The sequence below is a fragment of the Talpa occidentalis genome, unplaced genomic scaffold (assembly GCF_014898055.3).
Source record: "Talpa occidentalis isolate TD23 unplaced genomic scaffold, MPIMG_talOcc4v2.1 talOcc4.13, whole genome shotgun sequence".
NCBI classification, from domain to species: Eukaryota; Metazoa; Chordata; class Mammalia; order Eulipotyphla; family Talpidae; genus Talpa; species Talpa occidentalis.
The window spans coordinates 54,195,083-54,200,918 of NW_023601322.1; the positions used below are offsets into that span (position 1 = coordinate 54,195,083).

The following is a 5,836-nucleotide window of genomic DNA, read 5'->3' on the forward strand; positions in this document are numbered from 1 at the left end:
TGGCAACATAAAATCAGCCAGAGGCCAAGTACCCCAACCAGACAAGCCTCGGGCATGCACGCTGGGAGAGGCCAAGCCAGAGAGGGGGTCTCGGCATGGCCTCACCTTCCTCCTGTCCAATTGGGGGAGCGCTACCCCATTGGAGCGGTTAAGGTCGGACACCAGCACCTGCAGAATGTCCTGAATCTACAGGAGGTGAAAAGAGAAAAACAAGGGCAAGGGGAGGAAGAGAAAAGCGGTTTAGAGAAGACAAGAAGGTCAGAGAAAGAGAGAGCAGCTCTGGACGATGGATGCCGGAGACAAGGGTGACGGATCATACCAGGGCCTGCGCCATCTTTCCAAACGGCCACTCTCCGTCTTGCCTGAGGCAGAAAGAAATGTGAACCAAGAGATGGATCAAAGCTACCAAATCAGACTGGAAGACACTAATCTGGCCCAACAAAATCATCTTCCAGGTGAGGAAACTGAGACCCAGGAAGGATGTGATTTTCCCTGTGATCACTCAGCAAGCAGGTGGCAAAGACGGACTCCCACCTCAGAGGTCGCCTAATCCCAAGAACCCGGGGCTAATCTGTGCCGCCCTAAAGGGAGAGGGTGTCCTCACTGAATGGCTTCCCCCTGAGGCTGGGGATGAGGGAAATTGCCAGAGCAAGAAGTCCATAGCGATGCCCTGTACTGAAGGTTTACTGCGCACCAGGCCCCACCCGAAGGGATAAATGCACAATCATCTCACGGATGCTGCCTAGATTCAAGTAGAACTGTAGCACCCTGACTCACAGGTGGACAAAGAGCTCAAACAGTGTCGCCCCAAATCAGATCCCCAGCAGAGCTACGGAGAGGCCGCAGTCAGACCCAGGGTTCTTACCCACTTCTTCCATGCTCTTAACTTCTCACTCGGCTGCCCCTGGAGCACCCCTCTCCCAGGAAGCCTGGCTGAGCAAGACTTACACAACCACTGGAAGTGGCTGTCTCTGGCCTACTGCCATGTTTCTTCTTTTTTTCTTAACTCCTGCAGGAGACCCCAAGCTGTTTTTCCTTTGTAGTCTCTCAACTGCGGAGAGGAAAAAGAGAGTTGAGGCTCATGAGAACGGCAAGCCTCTGTACTCACACCCCACTTTACAAGTTAGATTTGCCACCTGACTTCATGCCACCAACATCTCCACCAGGTGCTGTGAGTAGTCCCCCCATCCCATCCTCCCAATGACAGAAGAAATGGACTGATAACATGGTTTAAAGAAAAAATGTTTAGGAATTTTCACTCAGTCTTCTGGGATGCCATGAATCAGTAGCTGCCAACTGGCAGTGCTGCTCAAGCTCCTGCACCAATGGATGCTGACGGCAGGAGGCAGTGAGGGGACAGCCAGGGGGACAGCCAGGCATATTTCAGAGCAATCTGTTACAATCTCACATATGTACGCATATGTACATTAACACAGATGGCTTTTTTTCTCAAGAGACTCAAGCAGAATTGATGCTTCAGTCGCCTGTTTATCCTGTGGCGAGCAGAGCAACCCATGTTGAGACGACTGGGGGAAGATTCCCAACTGGGAAGGTCAGTTTGCTGGGATCTGATCCACAGAGTATAAACAGATCACTCCAAAGAGCACTGATTGGGCCCCAGGGTCATAAGGAATTAGAATGTGAGATGGAGAAGTCAGACAAAAATTGGAAAGTCTCTGTGGAGAAGTAGAAACCCCGCACAAAACCAAACTAAACAATTCTTCCCAGTGTCACCCAGAGTGGTTGCCAACGCTTCAAGTTTACTAGGGAATCGTAGGCTTTGTAGGCGCTCAGTGTTTAAAGGTGGGGTACAGTACAGAGCAAGCGAGCCTGAACCCTCTCCCAGGGTCGGGTCCCATGGTCTCGAGTCCCCTTCAAGTTGGTAATCTGAGGCCACAAGGGAAACCTGAAAGGGGGTTAGTCCTGGGGGGCTGGGGCAACAAATCAAGCACCCAGCTCTTGATGTGACATAAGGATGGTTCCCAGGGATTGTGACATAACTACATTCCACCCCTTGCCCCGCCACGCACATTCGCCGCTCCTCTTTGTCCTGGGCCAGCCCGTTTATGAACCCCTTCTCTCGGTGCTCCTCCCTCATCACTGCTCTCTGGTCTGGCAGAGAGCCAAGGGGGTGGCTCAGGCCTGGTTATGAGGGTCTTCTGCAGGGATGCGAGAATATGGGTGGAGAAGGGGTTGGTTAAATGTGGTAGGAGACATTTCCTGAATGTGAGCCTGTGTGAATTTCAGGAGGCGAGGAGCAAAAAGAAAAAAAATAAAGTTATCATTAGTATTGGCCCCGGAGTGGGAGGAGCCATGAGGCTATAGGATTTTGAAACCACGTCAGTGGAGACTTGGAGCCCCCACTTTCCCTTTCCATGTCTTTGCGTAGTTTCATTAAGGCTTCCACATTTTGTTCTACAATCTCTGATTCATTGATACAATAACAACATTCTTCCCTGACGAACAGGCAGGTGCCCCCTTATCAGTTGTTAACAGGTCCAGAGCCCGCCGGTTTTGGAGTGGCCTGTGCCAGGGAGGGGAGCTGTCTTTGTAATGATGCTAAAGACACAGAGGTTTTTTCTAAGGAGGTGTCTATCCTTTAACTGAAATGTTAGAAGTGCAGGAATGAAAGCTGACAAGGGCATCAGTTTGCTGGCAGGGGTAGCTGTGATTGGAGTCCCATAGGGGGACTGAGAGTTGGGGAGTTTGGCAAGCAGTGTCCATTATCTTTGTCGTAGTGGTATTGAGATTAATTGGAGCTGCCGCCAGTAGAGGCCTCTGAAGGGAAGCGCAGAGGAAACAAGAGGAGGTATTAGTCCCAAAAGAGTCAGTCAGGAAGGGTAGAGTGTTTTGGATTATATGAACCCAAGTTGAGGGTGTCTCAGTCTTTTCTGATGATGTTAGCTGATTTTGTAGGACTTGCTCTGAATGGAGGATGTCCTGGGAGACTTGGACTGTGGCATTTTGTGTCGGGACATATTCCCTTGAGACGGACAATGTTGCCACTGGGGAGGAATGCCAGCCAGTGTACCCTGTGGCTTGGACTCCCTGTACCCAGCGTAGGTCCCAAGGATCTGAAAAAGATAGCTAACTTAATTCGTATTGAAACCTGTATTATGACAGATCAGAGAGAACATTTGGCCTTTGTCTGGAAGGTGCACTGTCCATGATGGATAAGGGCACCCCCCATATTCTTTGTAGGAATTCTTGCAGTGATCTAAGGTTTGACGGTAAAAGAAGCAAGGAGTTCATAGGGTTGGTAATCAATGAAAGAGTTAGGGTGTGAGTGATGGGTGCTGTGCATCCGGCCTGTGGGCACTCCGCGGTACCTACCAAGTGGGTAGTCTCCGTGGATCCTGAGACAAAGGTCTCCCTAACTTTGAATTTCCATACATAGGACACTGGGCTCCAGGAGATTCTGACAGGAAATGCGCATCCTAGTAGGACCCAGGTTACGACATGCATACTGTTTGTCTTCGAGGGCACGTTTGACCCAAGAGAGATGGTGCCAGGATGGGTGTCCCAGAAGTGTTACTGCTGTAGGCGTGGTGAGAATGACCGTGTGTGGACCGGTCCTTGGAGGCTGCCGTGGCTTTGGCTGAAGCAATTTGAGCAGGACTTGGTCTCCCGGATGCAGTGGTGGGGAAGGTCAGTTGAGGAGATCGAGATTCAAGGCAGGACTGGGTAAGTGCAGGTCTTCGTGTTCCCAGAGCAGTCGCAGAGCTCTCAGGAGAGTTCAGTCAGGTGACCCTTGATTAGCCCATTGGCGCGCTCCACCTTCCCTGAGGATTGCGGGTGGTGGGGAATGTGAAGCTTCCAGGTGATACCCAGAGCCGTGGAGACCTGCTGAGTAATCTTTGAGATAAAAGCTGGACCGTTGTCAGAGAGGATAGAGCTGGGAAGGCCAAAGCGTGGGATAATGTGGTTAAGAAGGGCCTCGGTTACCACCTGAGCCGTTTCTCTAGCTGCAGGGAAGGGCTCGACCCAACCTGTCACTGTATCAACCATTGTTAGCAGATACTAAACCTTTTTGTGAGTAGGGAGGTGAGTAAAATCAACCTGCCAATCCTGTCCGGGTAAGTGTCCACACAGCTGGTGAGTTGCAAAAGAAGAAGGTGGGTGAACTCCCCCATGAGGTGATCCACGAGCACAGGTTTGATGATGAGAACATATCTGCCAGACTTTTGCACTCAAGGAGGGGTGGAAGTGATGACTCAGGAATTGGCGTTCATTAGGCTCCTAAGTCAGAGTGATGGAGGGGACAGATAGAGAATAGGGGCAGGGTCTGCAGCAGCGTCAGTGCTGGGAGCCCTTGCTGCTGCGTCAGACTTGTTATTCCCTGTGGTCACGTAAGAATTAGCAGTTTGGTGTCCTTCACAGTGGATAATGGTGACTTCAGTTGGAAGCTGCAAGGCCGCTAGAAGCTTAAGGATAAGTTTAGCGTTCATGATGGGGGACCCGTTGGTGGAATGGAACCCACTTTCCTGCCAAATCGCAGCGTGACTGTGAGCCATAAGGAAGGCATATGTTGAATCCGTATAGATGGTGACTTTCTTATGGTTGCTGAAGGTCAGGGCCCTGGTAAGTGCTCTGAGTTCTGCCTTTCGGGAGGTGGTTCCTCCGGGCAGCTTTCCTGCCTTGATGACCTGATCGAGGGTAACCATGGCCTAGGCAGCCCTCCGCTAACCTCGCGCACTTTCGCAAGAGCTGCCGTCTACAGACAGAGCCCAGTAGGCATCTGACAAAGGGGAGTCGGCCAAACCCATTCTAGAGGTTTGCATTTCTTCCAGGATTTCAGGGCATGAATGAGAGGCAGAAGGGGAGCCAGAGACAGAAGAGGGGCTGGGTTGAGTGAATTTGACTGAGTGAGACTCGCCAGAGGGTTTTCGATAAAGAGCACGTGGAAGTCCTGTGAGCGGGCAGGAGTGAGAGTGGAGAGCGGGCGGGGAGACAGGAGGGCCTGAGGGTGGTGCAAGGAATGTACTTGGATGGGTCTTTTCGGAGTAAGTTTGAGGGGTTCCCGGGTGAGTAGAGCTGCCGTCGCCAGGGCTCTAAGGCAAGGTTGCCAGCCTCTGACGGTGGGATCCATCTGCTTGGAGAGATAAGTGACAGGACGCAGGGCTGGGCCCAGAGGCTTGGAAGGCCGCCTGCCACAATACCCTGACATTCGTCTGTGAACAGGAGGAAAGGCTTTTCTGGATCAGGAAGGACAGTGCAGGTGCCCTCATTCTCTAGACTGACAATCTAGAGGATCAGAGAACGTTGAAGAGGGTCCAGAGAGGGGAAGAGTGAGATAAGGAGGATATATCTGAGTAAAAAGAAGGTCCTGCGCACCTCCCCGGGGGATTGGAGACGTCCTTCAGGGGAGGCTTTTGCTGCATCGTACAGGGGCTTGGCTAGGAAAGCAAAATTAGGGATCCAAAATGGAAGAATCTGACCAAACCTAGGAAGGAAAGGATTTGTTCAGCTGATTCAGGGGAGGGAAGGTCCCGGATGGCCTGTTTGTGGTCCACCGTCAGCTGTTTGGAGGAAGAAGTTAGTCGAAGACCCAGACAGACAGCCGTGGAAACTGAGAGTTGGGCTTTGGATGGGGAGATGTGGTATCCTTTTGAGCACAGGAAGGTGAGGAGTTGTGCAGTGTGCTGCTGAGATTGTGGGAGAGAAGGTCTTCAGAGGAGGAGGTCAGCAACATATTGAAGGAGAGTCCAGAAAGGAGATGGACTTACCTGCTACCTTGACTGTTATCCTGGGCTCCTTGAAGGTTATTGGGGTTGATGAGTCTGGGCCTCTTCAGTCCTCAGCTGCCAAACCCAAGACCACCAGTGGCAAGAGTTGC

The 5,836-nt window shown here is 51.6% G+C and overlaps 1 pseudogene; it reads left to right on the plus strand.

The window, feature by feature from the left end:
* Nucleotides 1–5,595: 5,595 nt before the first annotated feature.
* Nucleotides 5,596–5,836, plus strand: part of LOC119242835 (acidic leucine-rich nuclear phosphoprotein 32 family member B-like) — a 1,587-nt pseudogene continuing 1,346 nt past the window's right edge.